Below are 24,555 nucleotides of genomic sequence, written 5' to 3' on the forward strand. Positions count from 1 at the left end.
CCTCAATAAAAATTCATTTTTTAAAATATGTTAAGCAATTGTTGAAGGTTGGGTAGTGTCAGAGAATGATAGAAAGAACAGAATCCATGGAGTCCGATCTTGTTATATCTTTGCTATTAACTCTTTATGTAACTTCATGAATGCTTATTACATGTCAGACACTATTCTAAGCAATTTATGTAAACTATCTTATTTCATTCTTGCAATCATTTTATTGTCCTGAGACAGAGAAATATCTTACTCAAGATCACAGAGTGGTAATAAGGATTCAAAAAGGGGCACCTAACTTCAGAACCCAGGCTTTACGTAGAGCATTTATCCTTTCAGTTTTTCAGTGTACATATATGCACACTTTAAAATTTTTTAAATTGAAGTATAGTTGATATACAATATTATATTAGTTTCAGGTGAACAACATAGTGATTCAGTGTTTTTAGAGATTATACTCTGTTAAAAGTTATTACAAAATAATGGCTATAATTTCCTGTGCTGTACAATATATCCTTAAGTTTAAATTTAAATTTTTAATTTAATTTAAATTTTTTATTTGAAATATTTCCTAACTTAACAATATTTTACAATTATTCCCAAGTTGTGTTCTTTTATATATGATTATTAATGGCTGCGTATCATTCCTTATTAAGGCTGTACCATAACTTATATAGCCATTTATGTCATTTACAATTTTTTTCCAATTAAAATGCTTTGACGTTCTCTCTTGTAATCAGGTCTTTTTGCACATCCCTGATTATTTCTTTAGGACAAATTCCTATGAGTGGAATTGCTGGACCAGAGCAATCACTTCTAAAGCAGTTGGAGTTAAGCAGATGGCATTAAGGCAAAGCAACATCAGCTAATGAAAACACTTTAATGTCTCACTCTAAGCCCCACCGAGGGTAATTCTCCGCGCCAACCCTATAGCAAAGGGCAGTGCTCAGATTACTGGTGGCTGTGGAACAGAAGAGCCTCCAATGCCAAGATCAATAAAATGTCTTTCTGCTGGCATGTTCAGCTTTCCGCTCTGGTTTAGTAGGATTTCTGCCCTCAAGGCCATTGGGGGTGACCTACTCCAGGGTTTGCGTCATGTAAAATTACTTGGACTCCATTAAGGGACCTACAGAACAATCCCACTATCCCTCTGCAGGGTCCTTTCTCCCACTTTATACTACACAGTTCAATCCAATAGCTTCAGAACAGCACATCTGTATTCTCTCTTAGAGAGATTCATTTTTTGTTGTTATTGTTGGGTAGGTTTTAGAACTGATATCCACCCTATTATCAATAGCATAGCAGATCTGGTGTCACTACAACTCTTCAAAAGTGACAACATACCTCGCCGTTCTGTTAATCCTGGACCTGTTACAGAGGTCACAAATCAAAGAAGTCTAATAATGGTTATTGGGCACATAAGTGTCTCGCAATTTTGAGTTAACTGGTAAGGCTGTTGAAAGGTGCATGATTTACGTCTTCTTGTTTTTCCTGGCGTATGAATCCAGAGCTTTATTGGGTTTAAAACAGTTTCACAAAATGCCGGCAGAAGGAAGCGATTACACAAGGTTCCTCCTTCTTAAGTAAGACACTGTAGCATGAACATTTCTTTGCGAGAGCCCGGATAGCTCAGTCGGTAGAGCATCAGACTTTTAATCTGAGGGTCCAGGGTTCAAGTCCCTGTTCGGGCGCTTAAGATCACAGTTCTTTTCGGTTTTTTTTTTTTCTCAAATACTAGAAACCTGAAGGAAAAAAAATTCCTTCCCGCTGGGAAACTACCATGCAAAACCTCCATACTCGCCCAGAAATTGAGTGATTTTGGGTAGTCGCTTCTTTTTCTTCTCTGAGAATGTTTATTTAGCATACTCTGAAATCAATGAAAAATGAAATTGATTCGATATAAGGTAGAAGTACGCTGTGGCATTGAGATTTTCGTATATGTAGTAAGCTAAGAAAGGGACAAGAAAACAAGGAAACGCCCGAACAGGGACTTGAACCCTGGACCCTCAGATTAAAAGTCTGATGCTCTACCGACTGAGCTATCCGGGCACCTCCTCCTTTTCTTCTTTGATAGTATTCTAATAAATTGCTTCTCACATAGATTAAATTTAGGTTTTAATTGGTATTAAAGTATTTTTTTCATCAAGATGAAGAAAAACATTCACTTTTCTATATTTTTCTCCATTTACTTAATACATGTTTTCTTCAAGTTCTTTCATAGTTCGTGTTTCGTAAATTGCCAATATTTACTAAGCTCTCTAAAACCAAGCGGTACTAAATGACAGAGATGGGCAACCAAGATGAACATTAAAAATTCAAGACAGCTACAACCTCTTTTTATTACAATTCTTCTGTCTGCCATATATTACTTCCCTGTTAGGACTTCTTAATTTTAGTTATATTCTACTGAACCAGATTACAGTATTTTCCCCATATTGTTAATGAACAATATATTTCCCTTCACTAGATGATGTAGCTGTTAAATAAGCATTCCTTAGCACAAAAGAAGGAAAGATACATTTGATTCATGAATAGAGGAGCTAATATAGGAAAACAGAAGTGACTGTGGAAAGGTGGGTCTGAATTTAGATTGAGAGAAAGAGAGTTTAGACCTTTAATTTAGATTTTGATTCAATTTTTGCCTTTCTCCCTCTTCCCGGCAAGTTGCAGTTTTCAAGTCAGATTCACAAGGTGAATCCTTCTAAAGCAGTATAAGTGTGTACCAGTGGAAGCAACATGGAGTATTAAGAATAAAAATCTCCAGATCAGCCTAGTTTTTCCTAAAATCAACTTCATCAACCCTGACGCATAGGGTGTGGAACACAGGATTATGAAATTTCAAGACTGATAAGGGAATTCATTTTTGTTTCTGGGAACTTGAGGCTTCTGAACACAATGAACAAAATTGCCCAGCCTCAGTTGTAGGAGTTTGTTTCCTACAATTGTCTGATTCTTTTAGAACAAAGACTAACAAACTGTGTGATCCTAAACAGGCCTGGGTTTCCACATCTATAAAATGAGGGAAATTGATTAGATGACCTGTAAGATACCTTCTAAATCTAAAATTTTACTACTCTGTTACTTTTCCCACTGTGAATAAGATTAGAAGGAATAGACTCAAAATGCAACAGGAAAGAACAATTTAATTGAACAAACATTTATTGATCATCTATTATGGCTTAGGTTCTGTGCTGGCTCTAGAGTCAGAGATATATAGGACACGGATCCTGTTCACAGTCTAGGAAATAAGGCAGACATTTAAGCAATTAATTTTAACAAAGTAATAAATGCAGTAATAAGAATTCAAGTACAGGAAGTGGCAGGAGATGAGAATGGACAGAAAGACAGTAGGTATAAAATGAGGACAGGGGTCCTTAAGTTTTCAGGATCGGAGTTGAGTTTTAACAAGTAACTGTCAGAGGTATGCAGAGGAAATTGTAATGAGCCAGACAGACATTTATCTATTCAGACATTTCTTGAGCACTCATGTGTTAGATACAGAAAAACTTTTTGCTCCGTTTGTTTGAATGAGATGTGGAAATGTATTATACCTAACTTTTTTTTAAGAAAGGGAAATGGTGTCTGTCCAGTGTCCTAAAGGGGCAGAAATAAAGTTTTTTTTTTTCCTGCCCAATGGCTTTGTTACATCATATTCCCTTTCCTCCAGGATAATAAACCAGTTGTTTAAACACACTGAGATTAACTCATGAATTGCTTATTGAGTACCTATTTCCACAGCAGTGAGCTAGGCACAGTGGATAGGAAAACAATAAGTCTGGAAGGAAAATGAGGAATGAAAATTGTGTTTAGGGAATGGTAAATAAATTAATCTGGCTGGAATGGAGGGAGGTAGAGAGGAAGAGAGGGGTTAGAGACAGCTGACGGGGTTTATTTCAGGCGAAGGAGAATAATTTTATCATATAGGCAACGGCAAAGTTTGAAAGTCTAATTGAAATTTGACTTGTTAACATTGTAAAGTCACACCTGAGGTAGCATGAACTGAATCTGCTTTTGCTATGTTGCATTACGAAACGCCACCAAGTAGTGCTATCTTGTTCCTTTTTAGCATGAAATCTTCCTGGAGTGCTTCATCAAGCTTCTCATTCACATTGACTACTGAACTTAATTCTCCCACCAGAGGGCAGTCTAAACTCACAGATTCTATATTTGCGGAACCCCACCCCCCACCCCGCCCCCCCGCAAGCTAAATTTCTCCCACTAATTTTTAAAGCGACGCTCTTTGTCCTCCTACTCATCAGACTCATCGGTCTTTGGAAATCGCCATCACCTCTGTATCAGAGCTGGGAAAGGGAGGAAGAAAGGGGTCCCCAAACCAATGCCTAATGTAACTGCCTACTCAGAGACCCAGTAGTTCACCATCACTGTATACAGTCTTTGAAGTTTGAGACCATTACAAGGTACTGGGAAGATGCGTGGTACAGAGAAGTTGTTCTGAAAAGTCTCCTTTTGTGTTTTTGGCCTAATAACTCCAAACTGAGAGCAGCCTGGGTTTCTGGTGGGCTCTCCAAGCTCTCTCCCACTACCCTCCTCTCTGAGAACACAGCAAGGCTAGCAACTCAAGAATCTCACACAGCACCTAGAGCTCAGACACTGACTTCCTTGTCATTCCAAAGGGCATTTTCAGCCCTGCCCTCCTGGATGTCTCTGCTGCACTTGTGTCCCCATCCCTCTTTCCTGACACCTTCTCCTATCCTCCTTTCTGACACTCTGGGGTCTCATTTCTTCCTGCTATCAACCTGGCTATTTCTTTTCGATGATCTCTTTTGCAGGCCTCTTCCTTCCTGTATATGCCCACCTGGGTGATCTCATATATGCCCATAACTTTGTTGATCATCTATGAACTGAAGAGTCCAAAATTGATATCACTTGTCCACACCTCTACTTTCAATTTAGTTTCATAAATCCAAAATCAGCTAGACATCTCCACCTAAACATTCCAGAGACACTGCAAATCCAACATGTCCAAAATTAAAGTCATGGTTGCTCCCCCAACACCTGGGACCTGTCTTACTACAGTCCCTCACGTAGTAAATGGCACCACCTACCACCAATTCCTAAGGCATCAAGTGGGGAGTAATTCTACATTCCTCCCCCTCTCTGATGATCTCTACATTCAATACATTATCAAATATTATTGATTTTGACTTCCTGACTCTCTCTTGTATCTGTCCTTTCCTTTTCACACCCCCTGCCCCAGCTTTGAGATTCTCTGATCTTGCACTCTGAATGTAGACATGGCCTCCTTGTCGAGCTCCAAGCCAGTACGCCTAACCTAGCAGGATGCCAATGGCATACGCCAATTTGACGAAACAATTTACAAAGGGCTGGCAGGGTATAGGACAACCACAAGGAACAGTGTGCAGTACCCAGGGACCAGCAGGAAAAGGAGTTTCCACTCCCTGGCTTGAAAGTCAAAGGAAGGGAGTGAGTGATTATGTAAATTAAGAGAGAAGAGGAAAAGGAAGAGGGAGGGAGAGGGGCTGAGAGGGAGGGGGAAGCACCTGCAGGGAAGCTGTGATCTTTGGTTGAGGGTGGCAGCCAGCCCACAGTGAACCCAAAGAGAAGGATCCTGAGGAAGAAATATCCAGACCTCTTTGACCTCCCTCCTCCCACTCTCCTGCGGTGGCTCCCCACTGGCCCACCCCTTCTAGGAAGCCAGAAGGCCAAGAGTGGATCTACAGGGGCAAAGGGAAGAAAGACATGCAGTGTGTCTTCCAAGTCCTCCTGTGTAATATGCACGTCACTGATCACATCACTCCCAGTCTACACCCTGGGTTCTCTGTCACCTACAGGACAAACCTAAACTTTTTGATATGCCCTGGTTGCTCTTATAACACAAAATTTTCTCCCTACCAAAATGCTTTATAAAGCCTTTAATGTGATCCCCCAGTCACCCAGGCAGGCCTGTTTCCTGTTAGCTCTTCCCTGAAGACTCTTCACTCCAGCAAATTTGGAGCATTGGTGGCCCTATGCTACTCTGTTCTCTCAGGCTTCTGAGCTTAGCCTGATGACAGGCACACAGTAAGCTGTCACAAATATTTGTGTTGTGATCAAGCAGTGAATGAGTGAGTGAATGAATGCATGTTTTTATCCCCTGTGGCTCTTGAGGATCATGAATAGCATCATGTAGACATCATGATACATGCAGAGCATGCTGCCTGCGGTCATCAAAATGGTCCATTACATTCTCTCCTTTGATCTTCACAACAGCCCTGAGTGGTAAGCGAAGCTGATGGAACTATTGATGCTCAGAGGGTGAATTGGACTACCCAAGGTCCCGGCACAGTGGGTAGAAAAGAAGCACAAGCCTCTGTCACATCTCCTTTCATGAGCTTCTCCTCCCATTGTCTCATTCAAGGTTGCCTGCAATTAAGGGTCCTTTGCATTTGCCCAGATTTCACCTTATATGAGAACAGAACAATATCCCAAGAGATCCTTCTGAATCATGAACTCACTTTTTTATATTGCTTTCTTCCCCTACGTAGGGCTTCCTCTGGTTATTCAAATTCCCTTCCCAGCAAATATTTATCCTCCTTTGAGCTCTGGAGTCTCTTCCAATTCTATAAGTCTATGAATCTAAGACGTGTGTTGGGTTTGTTGAAGTCTCATATTAGTGAGGAAATTTTAAAAGGCCCCTGATCTTTTTAAAAGGGCCTTTCCGACACCCTTAAAAAAAAAAACCCACAAAACTCCAGTGAACCCAAAACAGGCTGGAAGAGCAGCTTTTAACAAATATTTAAAAGCTACTAGGGGCAGCTTTGCAGAGAAGCTGCAGCAAGGGGCAGGTTTGCCGATGCTTCCCTGGGAACCCTGGCTGCAGAGTCCTGGGTATCTGATCAGAGTCTGGGAGTCTTGAGCCTTAGATACCTGAAGGGGACTGCAAGGGAGGGAGGCTGAGAACCAGGTGTTGATCATCGTCTGGCAAGAAAGAAAGAAGGAGGGCCCTGGGGGAGAACAAGATTCAAGTTTTGAGGAAAATGTACTTTGAGATCAGAGATCATAATTATTATGCAAACCAAATGCAAATGAGGATCTGGCCAACTCTTTGTTTCTTTGGGTGGAGCCCTTAGGAAAATTCTTCTAGAGACCACTGCTCAAACAAAGGTACTGAGTCAAAATTTTAAATATAACACACTATGAAAGATTTTTTTCCCCTGCGATAGTTGGGTTGGAGGACCTACTACCACCGCTCCCCCCTCAGGTTGTAGATTGCTATTTTCTGGGGCTCGGGTCAGACAACCCACTAGGGCGAGTAGAAAAACTGAGTCTGAATGTGCAAAGCACCGAGACAGCTTCCCCCCACCGCCACCTCCATCCTCAAGGTAGGGGCTCTTTCCGGCATCTCTATCTTAATGATGGGGGGAAATTCCGCAAACCGATAACTGGACCTCAAAACTCTGTCATTTCCAGTAGAATGATTTGGCATTCATCTGACACAGGGCAAAGGGGTCCCAGCAGGGAAAAGTAACGACCATCTGCAAAAACCCTCACGCAAGTGGGAAGTGGAAATCTTGACTCTTGGATTCCCGAAGCACAACTTGACGCCAGCGCTTTTCTCTTCCCCCATGCACGGGGAGGGGAGGGGAGGGGAGGGGAGGGGAGGGGAGGGGAGGGGAGGGGAGGGGAGGGGAGGGGAGGGGAGGGGAGGGGAGGGGAGGGGAGGGGAGGGGAGGGGGGGGGAGGGGAGGGGAGGGGAGGGGAGGGGAGGGGAGGGGAGGGGAGGGGAGGGGAGGGGAGGGTTCCAGGACCCGCCCCATCCTCCCGCTCGCGGCGCAGTGGGCGCCGCGGGCTGGAGCCGCGGCTGGCGGCTGCCTGTCCGGGCTGGGTCTGGCCGAGCCTCACGTCGCCGTGCAGTGCGCCAGGTCTCCGGGAGATGGCTTCTCCCCTCTCGCCCGCTGCTCCCGTTATTGTCTCACCTGGGGTTGCCTGACTCTGCGGGCTCGCTCACGCTCTCGGCCTAGAGGATCCCCCCGCCACCCCCGCGCTGCGAGCTGGTCCTCGCGCCCTCTCCTGCCTCTTCGCTGCCCCGGGAACCCTGGGGCCGGCGCCCGCCGCGTGCAGCTCGGAGGGGGAGCGGCCCGGGAGGAGGCGGTGCGCGGCCGCCTCGCGTGGGTGCCGGAGGCGCCCGGAGCCGTGGAGCCAGCAGCCCAGGTCGCCGAGCACACGACACGTCGGGTTTTGCAGGAAACTCGCAGTGAGCACAGGTAAGACGCGCATCCAGCCGGGAGCACCGGCCCGGGGTCTGCCGATTTCCCGCAGAGTGGAGCGAGCGGAGGTCAGGGGCTCTCCCTCCAACATGGCAACAGCCGAGGGGCAACAATGGAACGAACCGAAGGTTCCCGGTGGCGGGACGCAGACGCGGTGAGAACGGAGCTCCAGTCCCGGCGCCGAGCAGGTTGCCAGCCCCCACTGCCTGCCCGCTCCAGAGGTTTCGGGGCGTCTCGGACCCCGGGCACACTCTTCCCCACCCCTTTTCTTCTAAACACACTTCCTGGCTCCCAGCTGCTGCAAGGCGACCTGAACCAGCCAGTGGTTTTGGTATTTGTTTGTTTAAGATGAGAAATAAAAAGCAAAACCTGCCCTGGAGTGAGGGTGGTGGTGGGGTGCTTTCTCTTAGAGTGGGTGGAAAGTCAGCATCTAGCCTGGGAAATATATACATTTTTTTAGCCAGATGGATAGTAGAATTAGCTTCTCCCTTATAAGGATACTGCAGCAAAAGGAGAAAGCTTGGGAGAGGGAGAGGGGCCCTCAGGCCTGAGTTCCGGAGCCTTGGGGGAGGCGCTGCTCTCCTGGCCTGTACTTGTCTCTCATTTTCAGCTCCGACATGGGTGGCTTTGATGTTGGGGAGCAGTCGCAGCAGCAGGAAGCCCAAGGGAGGCTGCCAAGCTGGGGTGGGGTGGGGTGGGGTGGGGTGGGAAGCCCAGGGGCTTGGCAGGTTCATGGTTTGTGGGAAGAGGTTACCAAATGTATGAGGTTAGTGCACACACCCTAGTTGGCTGAGGGGCGTGTGTGAAGAATCTGCCATTGCTCGTGCTCCTTCACGCCAACCTTCTTTCTCTCCGTCTCCAGCCCCTTGTGGGGTCTTTGTGGCTTCCCTGCCCCAGTCCCACCAGTCGGGCCTGGGGTGGAATCTCTATTGTCTCGGCTGCCCTGCTGTTTTTTCTCAATTCTGTTGGAGAATTTTGTACCCTGTGCAGGCTGGACCCAGCATGGCCCAGATTCCTTAGCACACAACTACCCAGGGTCCCAGAAGTGGGCCAACATGCCCCTCCTCTCTCTAAACTACCTGACTGTCTGGGTTGTGGCCAAGCAGATGTAAGTCATTTGCACTGAATTCCAACGCTGTATCTGTCGCTGAATGAAAACTTACTGTATTGCTGCACTAGGCCTTGGAAAGATATTGGAAGAGAAATGGTCCAGGGCGTGGCAAACCTGATCCCCAAATGCTCCTCCCTCCCCAGTTCTAGCTTTGGATCCCAGAACAGAGAGGTTATGATGCTTCAGAATTGAAGCTTCTTCAGAGCCTGGAGGTCCCATCTGGGGTTGTGTCCATGGAAAAATTAAGTCGAGGCACAGTTTATAGCTCTGCCTGGCCGCCAGCATCTGAGGAGATGGTGGCTCTGAGCCGGAACCCTGGACTGAAGCTGTGGCTGCTTCTCCTTTGGCCTTTGGGTGAGCCAAGGTTTGATTTCCATGGCTCTGAATTTACTGCTGAGTGTGCATGGGTGTGTGTGTCTGAATCTGATCAAATTCTCAGCCCTGGCCAGAAAGGAGCTTGTCCATTTCCCTCTCCCTGGAAGCATTGGTGAGGGAGGCCCACGGGGTGTGCTGGGGTGAGGAAGGTTCAGTTTATCTGGGTCCTCAGGCTTTTCCCTGGGGTTCTCCTTTGGGATTGTCCTGGAATACCTATGTCCTTGGCCATGATGTAGTGGTGCTCTAGCAGATACCCCACACCCTTGTGGGCCTTTGGTCTCCTCTCTGTGGTTTCCCCACCCCACCTAGGCCTGGCCCTTTGCAGGCATCTCATGTGTATGGTCATTCAGCCTGGACAGCCCTGCTAGCCAGCAGGAATAAAAATGAGGAATCTCTGTTCCCTTTGGGGGTTTGTAACTGGCCATAAACTTCAGGCTCCTCATGCTCCCAGGATGTGAACTTGGACGTGATAATGCGGAGTAGTAGAGAAAATAGTGGGTGGGTTCAGCGTCAGGAGGCCTGGCTTCCTAGCTGTGTGAGCATGGACAACTTGTGAACGTAAGACTCGGTTTGCATATCTGTGAAATGGTGAAAAAAATACCCTTGGCTCATAGGATTGTTTTAAGGATGAAATACACTGCTTACCATGAACTGAATAAAATCATGTATGCAAAAGCACTCTGAAAACTGCAGAGTACTATACAAATGTAGGTTATTCATCCTGAGTTTAGTCTCAGTAATGAGGGAGGGAAAGTTGGTGGTGATGGGGGGAAGGGTGGGAGGAAAGGGATATGAAATAGAGAATGTTCCGGAACCTTTCTGTTCTGACTAAGGGAAGAGTAATGTGACAATGCCAAGGTAACTATTCTTTGGGTATTTCTCTTTAAAAGGTTGGTAGAATGGGAACTGGGAGAGAAGGGAAATCTGCTTAATGATATTTGTAGGAAATCAGGGGGAGACATACACCCCCAAAGGCTGGCTACTGTCTATAGACAGGGTAGTACTGAGTTGGCAAATAATATAATAGCTGGCACTTACTGATGTCAGCCAGCTAGTAAATGACAGAGAAGAGATTCAAAGCAGGCAATCCCACTCCAGACCCTGTGCTCATAACCTGGGTGCCACTCTCAGGGAGATATTGGGTCTTGGGAGAACAAAAAGGGGAAGCAGAGTTACAGAATTCATTCATACTGGATTCCTTGATTTGAATGCTTGTGAAATGGCACCAGACTGGGACATACCTTAGATAACAAACTTCTCAAGGACAGAGGCCCTGGAGGACAAATTTCCTCCACCCCGCTCTAGTCCAGCATAGTACCTTCTTAATTCTTGCATTTCCTGTGGTCACATATAGCTTTAGAATTGGAAAGTCATTTTCCTGCAAAGAAATGACTCTCCCAAGGTCACATGATTACTAACAATGCTGGAACTTGCCCCACAGATCACTTTACTACTAATGAAAGGACCTATCCTTTGGCACTTTAGAATGTACCTATCAGTGGCCTGTCAGTTGACCCTATCATTGTTGGGAAATTCTCTTCTCTCATGGTGATGGAATTCACTGTCCTCAAATCTCCATTTTGTTAAAGAGATTAAGGACACTGGACACCCGTGTTGGGGCAGAAGCTCTTGAGGTATGGAGAAGGAAGAGGAGAGGGACTCCCAATAGCCCTAAGGCAGAATACAGAATCTGTGACAAGGGATCTTTAGCAATTCATCCTTCCTCTTCTTGAGAACTTCCCGTAGTAGGTGTAGTCTTACCTAGCAGAGGCTTCATAGTGTTTCAGAGAGAAGCCAAAAATCATTTGCCTCTTTGGAAACTCTTTTCCTTCCTCCTTAACTTTCACACCTGCCACTCTTCTTTCTCGAAAACATTGTTCAACTCCCTGCCTCCTGGACCTTTCTCTCTTAACCCTAGCCATCCCTAGTCACTGCGAGACTAATCTCCTGGGCAGTGGTTTCTTTTCTCCTTGGTAGTTCTTCCCACCATGCTTTGTGCCTCCTTCTAAGTCTCTGCCCCGTGGATCCTGTCTTACAGGTTAGCTTCTCTTTCTGTATCCTCTCCACAGTGGAGCTGGATGCCAGGCATGAGAGCTGTTCACACATGTTCCCCAGGCCCACCAGGAATAAGCTTGCATGGAGGCAACCTCTCCTGCCAAGTTTTTTCTCTCTTTCTATCTTAGTCTACTTGGTACCCTTGACAGCAAACCAGAAGGCACAGAGTGAGGGGAAAAGAAGAGAGAGCCAAGGAGATTCCATTTTGAGGAAATAGTGCAGTTTGCCTTGCTAGGGTGAAGAAATAGATACGAGCTCTTCCCGTCTCAGGTTCAAATTAACCTAGAACCCAGATGGGAATAATGATGGAGCCCTGCCACTGTTGAGACATCTCTGAAAGCCCCACTTTTCTGAAAGCAGAGTGTCTGTCACATTCCTGACTTGCCATGCTGTTGTGTCTTCCAAAGGGTAAAAGAAGTTAAAGTACTAGGAACACTATTACAGCGCATTTAATTCCGACCCAAGATGGAGAGATTTTTTGCAAATTGGATATTATGGGAATCTAGGAAAAGGCAACTATATTTTCCCCAAAATATTATAACCAGGATGTCAGATTTTCACTTTAGAATTCAAGAAGGCAGATTCCTTCCTTCCTTCCTTCCTCCCTCCCTCCCTCTCTCTCTCTCTTTCTTTTTCTTTCTTTCTTTCTTTCTTTCTTTCTTTCTTTCTTTCTTTCTTTCTTTCTTTCTTTCTTTCTTTCTTTCTTTCTTTCTTTCTTTTCTTTCTTTCTTCCTCCTTCCCTTCCTTCCTTCCTTCCTTCCTTCCTTTCTTTCTACTAAGAGAAAAGATGGATACAGTTCCCTGACAAGAGACTTTGAAAGATAGAGTGGTTCCAAACAGTTGGCAATTCTCTGAAGTACAATTTTGATTATGCTGTTGTAGATGGTCCCAACAAGGAAGGCAAAAAGGAGCCACTTGAGGAAAAGTTCAACTACCAAGAAAGGCAAGAGCATGTGATAAAGAAGAATAGCCACCAGCACTGAGTGTCTGTCTACCCGTAGCTTTTCAAATTTTATCTTAATTCCACACCGCCCCCCCAATCCTTGGAGGAAATGGATGATAATGGAATTGTCTCATCCCCATTTGCAGATGGGAGAACTGAGGTTAAGCTTAGGTTTAGATTCAAACCAAGATTAAGAAACATGGCTAAGGTTGTACAACTAATGAAAGAAGAGCCAAAGTTTGAGTGTAGGTCAGGATACTTCTAGAACCCGTGTTCCTTCTGTGCTACACTGGAGGGACCTGTGAGGAAAAAATGTCAACGAGGCCCAAGTTCTGCATGAGATGGGACTTCCCCAAGAGCCAGGTGACAGCAGCACGTGTTCTTCTGAAAGTCGTCTGTGGAAGAAATGATCACAAGAGTAATGAAAGTCTGTCAGATAATGTTTAAAAAGAGCTCATTCGTTCATTCAACAGATGTTTTTTGAGTGCTTACTTATGACTTTAGGTGCTTTCAGTGACTAGGACACACAGCCTTCCAGAACATATTGCTGGGTTGGGAACATAGACAAGTGAGTAGGCTGGGTGTAGGGGGTGGGGTAGTATGGGATGCTTTGAGAACTCGTAAGCGGGGCATTTAGGGTGGTCAGACTTCCTGGAAGAAATGAAATGTTAGCTGAGATCTGAACAATGAGTAGGCGTTGGGGTGGGATGGAGGGTGAAGCGAGTGGTGAAAGAGGTGGAGGGAAAGTAGTTTAATTTGGCCAGAGGCATTGAAGGAGTTTGCATCTTACCTTTTATTCATCCATCCATCACCCGTTATGCATTGAACGTACATGATGAACCTGACGCTCTCCTCTGCACAGCAGTGAAGAGGACAGTCAAAACAAACTACCTGGAACAGTGCCTGATACACGGCAAGGGCTCAGTAAATGGTGGTGGTCACAATTATTTTATCATCTTCCAATAGCAGGTTTGTGCTAAACCCTAGGGATACAAACTTGAGTTCAGTATGGCCCCTGACCTTGAGGTAACCACATTGTACTCCAAAAAATGCAAGTGAACGGATGAGTTTCTTTACGTAGTGTGCTAATTCTATAAGCTCAGTATGAGTCACTAGTCCTGTGGCTGCCCCAAGAGTTGGTGTAATCTTGGGCAGCATTTCATAAAAGTATAGAAGCTAGGACTAGAGTGCTTAATATTTTGGGGGTCTCTAAATTCTGAGAATCTAATAAATGCTATGGAGTATCGACCTGGAAAAACCAATGACAATTTTGCCTTCCTCATTCAGCTTCAGAATCTCTGATGCTACAACGGGGAAGTGATAACTCTTCTCTGGGTTGGTCAGACCACCCTCAGAACACAGTATTTAACAGCTCTGTGCCATGTGTAAAACATTGTATTGAGCATCGTGAGGAAGACAAAGATAAATAGGAGGTAATTTTTTTCTTAAGATTGATGGGCTTATATCTATACAGTGCTTTGTAACTATAAAGCACCTACATGGATAGGTTGTTTTCATTCTCATCACCAGTGGGGTAATACAAAACAATATAAATGCAGTGGGATGCATTAAAAATTTTACAGATGTCCGAAAGAGAGCAAAGTCACTTTCAGTCTTAGGAGATGAAAGAAGGCTCTAACGTAAGAGCAGGTATTTGTAGAGGGCACTAGCATGAGTGAAGTTTTGTGGGAAAACATGGGGCCCTGGAGAATGGTTAATAACCATCAGCGTTTTGGGGGGCATGCAGGGGACTGGGCTGGGACTCAGTGTGGGGGGTCTTGAGTACCTGATAAGGAAGGGGAGAGACAAAGTTTTTCATTGGAAGAATGACATGATCAGAGTTGTGCTGCAGGATTCCCTGGCACCGGAGTGCAGATACCTCAAGGAGTCGGCAGGGGAGACAGAGAGGCTAGCTAGGACGCTATTCTAATGGTCAGGTAAGAGAAAGGAATAATAATTTTTTGGTGCTTAAGATGTGCTTTCTATAGGTTATTTCACTTAATGAAAGTAATCAGAATCTTGGAAAGGAATGGACCAATTTGAGAGAGGTTAGAACAGAAAGGCTGAGGGACTTTCTTCCCTGGAGGATTTTGGGAACGGACAAGATTGGTTGTGGTTCAGTCTGGAAAGAGCACTTGAATGGGAGTCTGACACCTGCTTCCCGTTCCACTTCTGCCACTGACTACCTGTGTGACTTCAGGCAAGTCATTTTTCCCCTGCGGTCTTTGGTTCTCTTATCTGCAAAGCTGTGGGTCTGGTTTTTAGGGTTTGTTTGCTTGCTTGCTTATTTATTTATTTGCTTGCTTTTTTCAGTGGCTTGAGACAGTGACACAGTGTGTTGGTGTTTGGGGAGAGCTTGGGGGTGTACCAGAATAGTCACCAATATCAGCTTGAACATTTGATAAAATGCGGTGTGCCTGGGTCTCCATGGCAGGATGGGAAGAAGACCTCAAACAATTTTGGCCTCAAACAAGATTCAGTTTAACTTTTATTTATTTATTCTAATTTTAAATGTTATTTATTTTATTATTTGCTTATTGAAGTGTAGATGATTTACAACAATTTGACTCAGTATCTTTTACTACTTGTGTGACCTTGGGCAAATTACTCATTCCTTTTCTGTTTTCATAAAATAAGGATAATAATATGCACAGTTAAGGATTGTTATGAGGATTAAACAAGACAATACCTGGCACAAAATGCTGGGGTGGGTGGGGGAGGTCTGTTTCCTTCCTTCTCTTTCTGTGATGCTCGTATTCACTTAGCCTCCCTCTCCGTCCCCCCCACCCCCAACCTACCTTCTCTTTCTTTTCACCAAAACAAAGTGTGATACCCTGACTCCAGGCACGACAGTGGACATATCCATGTAGTACTAATTTGACAGACTTTGTGATGGAGTTTACATACATTGCAATGGTATTTCAGCAAGGTAGCTAAGGATGGTTAGTTCCATTATGCCTGCACATTCAGTCCCCCCATCTCAGTATCCCTTTCCCTGTGGTTTGGAGATTCTGGACACTGAGGCCATCTCAAAAAGGATCTCATTTCTCAGTTCCCTCTTAGGGCCCTGCATCCTGAGTGGGGTTTCTCCTTTGACCTTGGTAAGAGAGAATCCGTGGTCTCCCCCAGGGTTCGGTGTCCTTGGCTGACCCGGAGCAGGACATCCTTCCGGCCTGCTACCAGGAAGAGTGGAGTGGAACTTCATGGCTACTGGGTGAGGCCAGGCTAACAGCAGCCAAGGCCAAGTATTGGGGGGGAGGGTCAGTGACTTAAAGGGACAAGCTGCCTGGTGGGCAGCACTTGGGGGGACTTGTGTCCTGGAGAGGGGCAAGGGATTCCTGGGGCTCAGGAACGGGGACCAGGGGAGGCCATGGACAGGCAAGGCCTATGCCAGAGATCCACCTCCCCTACCTTTTAATGGGTCATTTCTCCCAGTGCCACTAGAAATTTCCTTTACCACTTCGAGATTCCTTTAGGTTGAGCACCCCTCTCCTCAGACTCTGCTTTTTAAATGCAAACATCCCTGGGAGGGACTAACACTTTGGCCTCTAACACCCCTGTGTAAATTAGTATCAGATGTTTGGTGGTGTTTTGTTTTTGTGTGTGTGTGTTTTTTTCTGGTCTGAAAGAAGGGGGCTACTTGAGAGCTGACACCCCTTTCTTTTCCCACCCTGGTTTGTGAGGACCCCAGGGCTTCCCCACTCTGCCCTGACCTAGGAAATAACACCTGTCCCTGAGGCTGTCCAGAAGCCAGGTGACCTTTGGACAAAGGCCCTCCTGGGCTCTTGTGTCCGGAGTCTCCTTCCCTGGCATTTCCCTCCCCGGTGCTCTCCTCACTGGCCCAGCCTGTCCCCGCATGCTGGAATGTGGACAGGGAAGGCCCAGAGCTGCCCCTGGAGCTTAGAGGTCCTGTTTTCCTTTTTCTTCTTGTTCAACTTTCCGTCTACTCAGAGGCAAAAAATATACAAATCAATTTTCACTGCAAAGGAAAGGAGCTGTTACAGTGGAGGATTACTGGACTGAATGTCAATATTATGTCATAGTATGAGTGTGTTTCGTGTTTGGTAATTGCAATCATTGTTGCTTTTGTTGTGATCATCCATTTACAATGCTTGGTGTCAGTTTATTTATCTCTTGTAAAAATAAAATACAGTGTGTGTGTGTGAGTTGTGGGGAAAAAATTTATTAGATTTATAGATAGAATAAGATTTGTAGTCTGAACTTAAAAGCTTAAAGAAAAAAAAATAGTTCATTGCTTCAAAAAAAAAAAAAACACAAACAACTTTCCATCTACTTTTCTCAGGCTTCTTTGCCAGTGGCACTAAGACTGTCACCTCGTGGTGTCTAGGCCAGCTTCTTCTCCTACCCTTAGGGAGCTAATGAGGGAATGAGTCGGAGGGTGCGGGAAGTTTGTGTGATTACTGTGGCTTTGGGTCCCTGGGAGTGACTGCAGTCTATCAGGGCTTTTCTTGATTTGGGGAGTTAGCACTAATTGCAGATATTCTCTATTATCAGACTGCATGTCAAGATTGCTGGTTTAGGGACTGTGGTGGCAGAGGGACAGTGGGCAGGGCTTGTGGACAGTGGCGCAGAGCCTCCCTACCAGGAGGGCGGGAAGGAGCTTGCCCTGGGCATGGTGTGGCGGCTGGTCTTTGCTCCTCCGAGGTTCCCATGGATGACTGGCTCAGTCTTTTTCTGCTCGACTGCCTTTTACCCTCTTCCGAGCCAAGCAGGTGGCTGTCAGCTGCCCACACAGCCTGTCCTTGCCCCCTGGCACAGGCAGTGCCACTACACTGGGGCTGCTGGCCCCACCTTCTCTACCCTGTAGAATTGTTCTGGGGACCAAGTCCCTCAGTCCTTCTCGTCCCAGGCTCTGGCACATCAGTGCCAAGTGTGTACTCGTGGGATGGAGTGCAGGGCTGGGGCCAGGGTTGTTTCTGAGGACCAGCACCAAGTAGCCTCCCCACATTGGTTCTGTGGGCCCTTTCCTACTCTGCCGTGGCTCTGCCGTGAGACCCAGGGCAAAGTTGCTGACCGTTTGTGGGCCTCATTCTACTAGACGGTAGGACCCTGTCATGGAGAAGAGAGATTACCTTTTAGATGTCTAAGAAAGGTGCTACCAGAAAATAACCAAAGAATTGTTATAATTGAATGAATTGGAGACACTCCCTAAAGATCAAGTGTTGATCCCCAGCAAAGATGTCATTCTTTTGGAGGATGGTCTCACTGGCATTCTTCGGTAGACTCTGGTTAGTCTGATGCCTCTGTAGTTACCCTGAGATACACCCCCATCCCCTTGCCATGGGGTTGGGCTGTAATTTGAAGTGCTGCTCAGGGCTGCCTCCTTCCTCCTTGCAGACTCTGACGGGTTAGCCCCACCTAGCTTCTGAGGACCCGGGGAGTCTGGACCTGAGCTGTGAGGTGGAGGACATTGCCTCTCATCTCTCCCCTCCGGTGAGTCCTCCAGGCAGAGCAGAGCCTTGCTGGCGTTTTGGGTCCTCGCTTTGGTGCCCCCGCTGGACCGGAGCAGCTGTGACCTGCTTTCTGGATCCTGCTTAATGGGCTGGCCTCCTCTAGCGAGTTTTCCCAGCCCGCGAAGGAATCCTGGAGAACTGGATTCCAAAGGGCATGAGCTGGGGAAGCTGGACTGGAGATTCAGCTGGAGGTGACAGAGGCGACAGTCTGAGCCTTGCAGGAGCCCTTGGTTTGCAGCAAGCAAGTGGCACCGAGAAGGGCTGCTGTGTCCCCATGCCCTCCTCCACCCACTTTCTTATATCCTCCTCCCAGAGGGGCTTCCTTTATGCTTCAGGAGCCTACAGGACCTTCAGAGAGGCTAAGGTTTCCTAGATGTTGCTGTTTGGAAATGTCAGGTTGTTTTTCTCATGTGGGTGGGCTGGTGTGAACTTTGTCCGTAAAGAAGTTTCCTCAGGAGTCCTCTCAACTGGAGGCCAAGATTATTAAGGGAAGGTCATCCTGGGAGCTCCTCTTTTCCTCCACCATCCAGTCCAGCGCCTTTCTCTGGAGGGTCGAGGAAACTGGAAGAGTAATCCTTAACCACCGTGCTCCTTGGAGGAAACCCGGCCGATCTGAACTAGAAGGTCTGGTTCTTGGGGCTGCGGTGGCTGAAGGCAGGGGGTGGAAAAAGCAGGAAGTGTGGACCGGACAGAGGGGAGATGTGGCTGTTCTGGCTCCCAGGATGGTTCCTGGCCAAGACCTTTCTTTCTCTTTTGCCAAACGTTCCATTCAGCTGATTGCCCGCTCCTGGTCCCGGTCCCTGCCATCTTAATCGCCAACTCTAGGAAGGAAAGTTTTGAGAGGAGCCACGAGCTGCCTCACCTCTTCCATCACTGACTCTCTTCGTACCCAGATCCCAAATCTACAGGGTGTGTGCTAGGAGCTGTGATCTCCAGGGATTCTGTGTGTGTGTGTGTGTGTGTGTGTGTGTGTGTGTGTGTGTGTGAACAGAACAGCTGCACAAATGGTTTCTGAGCCGGGACCGGGGACTCAGGACTCTGAATGCAAACCCGACTGATATAACTGTGTCACGCAGCCTCCTGTCCCTCTGCTCTCTTAGGACCCAGAGAGCCCTTTATTAACTCTTGTGTCCACTTTGGCTTCAATTGGTGGAGAGTCCAGGGTAGGCCCAGGAAAGAGAGAAATGGAAAGTAAGTTCCAGTAGCAAAACTGAACCACATGGGGCTGCTTTAATTTGGCTGAGAGGAGGCTAGAGAGGGGCTGTATGAGTGGGAAGAAAATGCAAGCAGTTATATTTAGTTTCCTCACATTTGGAATTAAGTGAGAACCACACAGAGAGAACATAGTTAAACAAGAGAAAGACTTTGTTGGTGCGTGTGACTCAGTGATGGGCCTGACATCAAAGAAGCTTGTAGAGCTGTATAAAACCTGTAGGTTTTCAATACGGAAGCAGGGATCAGCTGCACATCTGTTTGAGGCAGGGAGCTGACCTACTTGACTTATTGTTATACCTTCCTGCTGGAGGAGTCGTATTCCTGGCACAGGGCATGCTGACTTCCCTGTTGGAGCTGGGGCTGGGGGAGGGGAGAGGTGGAGCTGGGCAGCAGAGTGTGGAGTGAGGGGTGGGGGACGGGTACCTGGTTGCAAAACCAGTGGGATTTGGGGTCTGGGTAAGTGTGGGTGCTGGGGGTAGATAGGGGCAGGGTCCTCTCAGAAGAGAAAGCTCTGGGAGCCAAAGGGATTAAGTCCTTAACCCCTTGAGCCATTCTGTCCTGAGAGGAGGCACTGAAGGTCTCTTCCTAGGGCAGTCCTAGAACTGAGTCATCTTCCCTTAGTAAAAACTACTAACAGGCTGGGGGCTTGAGACCCTCCATATTTTTCACCACCTTTCTCGATAGCTCTCCATTTCCCCTGCTCAGTGAAGATGGGTCAAGACGTGCAAGCTTCCCTGCTTTGTGCCCGAAAGGGGAGATTGAATTATTTATGATACATCTGTCACCTTTGTTAGACCGTAAGCTTCCTGGAATTGTGCCATGGTCATCTGAATACTTCTGGGTCTAGCATGGTACCTGGCACGTAGCTGGTACTCAACGCCCATTAGAATCCAGCTCTGTGGCTCAGGATTTGGGGAGATGACCGAGACCCATTAGTCTGTCCCAAGCAGGGCAGTTCTCATACGGTGCCCTCCAGCAAGACAACAGGAAGCCCTCTCCACCCACAGCTGGTGTCATCGCTGGACCCTGGGGCCCCTCCCTCTCTGGCACAGGCACGGAACAGAGCCAGCTCACTTGAGGGAGTGCCCTCTCCTTTCTCTCCATGCTCTGACTCTGAGCCATTGTGTGGCTCTGCCCTGACCCCCTTCCTCCCCCCCTGACCTCCAGCCATCTGTTGGCAGCTGTGTGGGCCGAGTTGGGTGCCGCCTAGACCCTGGCACCAACCTGCTTGGCCATAAGCATGCCCTCTTCCTTTACCAGCTGACTGCCTGGTGCTCTTTGGGGTTCCTTTCCCCAGTTCCGTCCTGTCTTCCTGGTAGTTCTGAAACCCTAGTCTTTGGTGTCAAACTTTACTGCACATCTGAATTGCCGGAGGGGCTTGGAAATGTTCAGAGTCCAGGGACTCACCCCACTGAATCAAACCCTCCAGGAGAGGGGCCAGGAATTTGTATGTTTGAAGAACTTACCAGATGATAATTACAAACATTCAAATGTGGACCCTATATTGGATAATGTTATTGTTAAATAATAACAATTACAATTTAACGTATTGTCAATGTTAAATTTAGCTGGTATGCTAACTGGCATTGTGTTTACATCGGAGAATGTCCTAGTTCTGTAGAGATTCAGGCTGAAGTATTTAGAAGTGAAGTGTTTGCATCTTAACATTTGAAAATGTTAAGCAGAGAAAGAGAAAGTGTGCTCAAATGTGGGGAAATGTTAACAACTAGTGCATGCAGGTGGTGAAAGGAATCTGGCTGAAAATGGTCTTTCAGATGGTTTCCATCTACTTTCTGAGAGATGGATACTAGAAGAGAACACAACTAGGGCCACCAAGGTGCACGACTCCAGCAGGCACCATTCTCTTTGTTGTGGTAGAGGGTGTCATTCATGTAGAGTACAGTGTGTGGGTGCTCCGTGGAGTTGAGCGACAGAGCGGTACTGGCCCCAGTCTTCTCTTCCTGGATGAGCTGCAGAGTAGCAAAGACCCAGGCCCTCGCCCACCCCAACTCTTTCCTGGGACCTATATGGATATTTGCTTTTTTACAGAATCCCTAGTAGCCCTTGAGGACTCAGGGAATAGAGAATTTGTCAACCCAGCAGAGCCTGGCAGGGAGGGAACTGAATTGGGGAAGAGAATGGGGGAGGCAAGAAACATGAGACTCTGATTCCTAAAATACTTTGTGTATCCCCACCCCTCCTGGAAGATGAAATTCTGAAATTCAGGGCTGAGTTCTTAGCGGAAGCCAGCTCCCTTTAGCTGCAGGTGGTTGGGATTGGTTGCTCCTGCCTTCCCTCTTTCCCTCTCTGGATTTCCCCTGTGCCTGGCTGCTGCCCTGAACCTTCACCCCACCTTAGGGGTGGCTCTCCCGGTCCTGGTGTCCTGGTCCTGCGGGGGATGCTGCTTGTCCTGCCTCCTCACCACGGATCCCTCGGCATCAGAGCGAGCAGAGCACTGCACTTTTTGGAAGGCACAGCTGCCGGTGTAGCCCCGGGTGCAAGATGGGCTGGGCCCCCTCTGCACAGCTGACAGACAGTCTGGTGGTGTCCTGGCTGGGAGCCAGGGTGCCGGTGGTTAGAGAGGGGTGGCTCAGCTTTCCGTGTTTGAATTCCAGTCTGGGAAGAGCCTTAGGAGCTGGGCCTGCTGGATCTCCCTCGGGTCTTTTTTTTTTTTCCCCTCAGCCGCGCCGTGTGGCTTGTGGGATCTTAGTTCCTAGATCAGGGATTGAACCCGGGCCCTCAGCAGTGAAAGCAGGGAGTCCTAACCACTGGACCACCAGGGAATTCCCCCTCAGGCCTTTCTTCTCTTTCCTCCCAGGGCTAACTTTGGCGTCCTCTGAGAAATGTGACTGAAGGGAATCAATAGGTCAGAATCAAAGAATCCCAGGGCTGGAAGGCACTTTCTGTGGTGGTCTTGTCTATCTACCCACCTGCATTTACAGATGCCAAACCTGGTCCTGTTAGTTGAAACCCAGTCCTACCTTTGAAGGATCCCCAGGGAAGGACACCACCTGCATCCTGATCACACATCTCTATGTCTGAAAATTCTTACCACCAGAAAGCTCTACCCTTATATGCCAGTTGAAGTACATTTTTCTCAGTGGAAATGAGGTGATTTTGGAACTTGAGGATCTTAGTGGGAGATGACAGATTCATACACATTTAACTTTGAATAAAATATTTCAAGATGATATTTGAGGTATATACAGGTTGCTATTGGGAGCATGAACGTGGGGCACATTGTTGAATCTGGAGGTTCAGAGAAGGCTTCTTGAAGAACTTGATGTCAGAGCAAAGTCTGAGCAGTTAGAATCACATAGGCAAAGAGCGTTGGCAGTTGGGAAGGGCGTGCCCTGGAGCCGGAAGATACTGCACGAAATCACAGAGGTATCAAATACGTGGTTCTGAATGGTTGGAGATGAGAGGGAGATGGGGGCTGGTGATAAAGGCCTTGTAAAGGAATCAAATAGAGAGCCTTTGAAGGGGTTTAAGCAGAGAGTGAGATGATCAGATTTACACTTTAGAAAGAGCCCTCTGACTGCTCTGGAGAGCAAGCTTTAAAGAAGGAAAGATTAGGAGGAGGAAGGACTGTTTGAAGGCTATTGTAATAGCCCAAGTGGGAGAAAATATGGGTTTAATTAGGGCAGCAGCAGTTAGCATAGAAGGAAGGACTAGATTTGGGAAGTATTAAGAGGAAAAGTTGGCAGGCCTTGGTGATTGGATACGGGGTGAAAAGGAAGGAGGAATCCAGGATGACTGTCGGGTTCCTAGCTTGGGTGACTGGATGGTGCCATTCACCCAGATGGGGAACCAGCAAGGAGAAGGTTGTGGGAAGGAAATAAGAAGGTGATAGTTCAGTTTTGAACATCTGGGGTTTGAGATATGGGTGGGCATATCAACTTGACGGGGGAGAGACACATTTGGAATCATCAACACGCACGTGATGTGAGTGGGAGAACAGATGAGACTGCCCAGTGGGGTTGTCACATTAACAGAAGCTGAGAATGGAGTCCTGAGCCAACACCAATATTTCAGGGGTGGACAAAGGAAGAGGAGGACAATGACAGAGGTGGAGAACACGAAAAAGTAGCGTCATGGAAGCCAGGGGGTGGAGGATGTAAGGAAGAAGGGAGTGGTCTGAGAGCCAAGTGCAGCAGCAATGTCTGGGCAGATAGAAATGCCTGTGGAACCGGGTGGCCTGGGCATTGTTGTTGGGGCATTTTAGTGGAATGTTGGGGGCAGAAGTCAGATTACAGTGAGTTGAAGAGTAAATAAGGGAGAATTGAGAAACATCATGTGTCTTCTGTGAAGCTTGACTGGGAAGGGAAGGAAGGACAGGGAGGGTATGAGCTGAAGGACAGAAAGGCAAGAGAGGGTGCTTAGGGTGTAGGGTTCTGGTTTTTGTTCCTTCTTCTTTTTCTTTTTAAGGCTAGAAGAAGCTTGATCGTGTTTATGTGCTGAAGAGAGAGACCCAGTTAAGGAGAAGAGGTGAAAGTACAGGAGAGGGAAGGGAAGTTGGTGGAGCATCGTCCTGGAGGAAATCCAGTGGGTGGGGCAAGCGCCCTGGAGGCTTCTATCTCAGTGGGAGGCTGGGACCTGCTTTCCCTGAGACCAAAAGGAAGAAGGGGAGGCCAGGGATTTCCCTGGTGGTGCAGTGGTTAAGAATCCACCCGCCAATATAGGGGACACGGGTTCGAGCCCTGATCTGGGAAGATCCCACATGCCGCGGAGCAACTAAGCCCATGTGCCACAACTACTGAGCCTGCGCTCTAGAGCCCGCGAGCCACAACTACTGAGCCCATGCATCACAACTACTGAAGCCCGCGTGCCTAGAGCCCGTGCTCCACAACAAGAGAAGCCACTGCAATGAGAAGCCCGCACACTGCAACGAAGAGTAGCCCCCGCTCGCCGCAACTAGAGAAAGCGCGCACGGCAACGAAGACCCAACGCAGCCAAAAAATAAATAAAATAAATTAAAAAAAAAAAAAAAAAGGAAGGGAGGCCAAATGCAATTGTGGATAAGTTAGTAGGGAAGAGAGGCAGGAAGGCGAGAGAGATTATTTCCAATGGCCTCTGTTTTTCTCTTCACAGTGGTGCCTGGCTAAGGCCAGTGTTACTACTCTGCTTGTCCCAGCTTGGGGCTGAAAATACAGTCGTTCTCTGGAT

General features: G+C 47.1%; 1 protein-coding gene and 2 non-coding genes across 3 annotated transcripts in view; 2 read left to right on the forward strand and 1 right to left on the reverse strand.

Moving 5' to 3' along the window:
* The first annotated feature begins 1,606 nt into the window (after positions 1-1,606).
* On the forward strand, positions 1,607-1,679 carry TRNAK-UUU (transfer RNA lysine (anticodon UUU)). The gene has a single exon. It is a non-coding gene; the product is annotated as a tRNA-Lys (tRNA).
* Positions 1,680-1,964: 285 nt separating this feature from the next.
* On the reverse strand, positions 1,965-2,037 carry TRNAK-UUU (transfer RNA lysine (anticodon UUU)). The gene has a single exon. It is a non-coding gene; the product is annotated as a tRNA-Lys (tRNA).
* Positions 2,038-7,788: 5,751 nt separating this feature from the next.
* The window catches only part of PIK3C2B (phosphatidylinositol-4-phosphate 3-kinase catalytic subunit type 2 beta), a 60,124-nt gene continuing 43,357 nt past the window's right edge, over positions 7,789-24,555 (forward strand). The window contains exon 1 of the mRNA XM_061187444.1: positions 7,789-8,213. The gene's annotated coding sequence lies outside the window, so the exon portion shown is untranslated. The remainder of the gene's footprint in view (positions 8,214-24,555) is intronic.

The sequence above is a fragment of the Eubalaena glacialis genome, chromosome 3 (assembly GCF_028564815.1).
Source record: "Eubalaena glacialis isolate mEubGla1 chromosome 3, mEubGla1.1.hap2.+ XY, whole genome shotgun sequence".
Lineage (NCBI taxonomy): Eukaryota > Metazoa > Chordata > Mammalia > Artiodactyla > Balaenidae > Eubalaena > Eubalaena glacialis.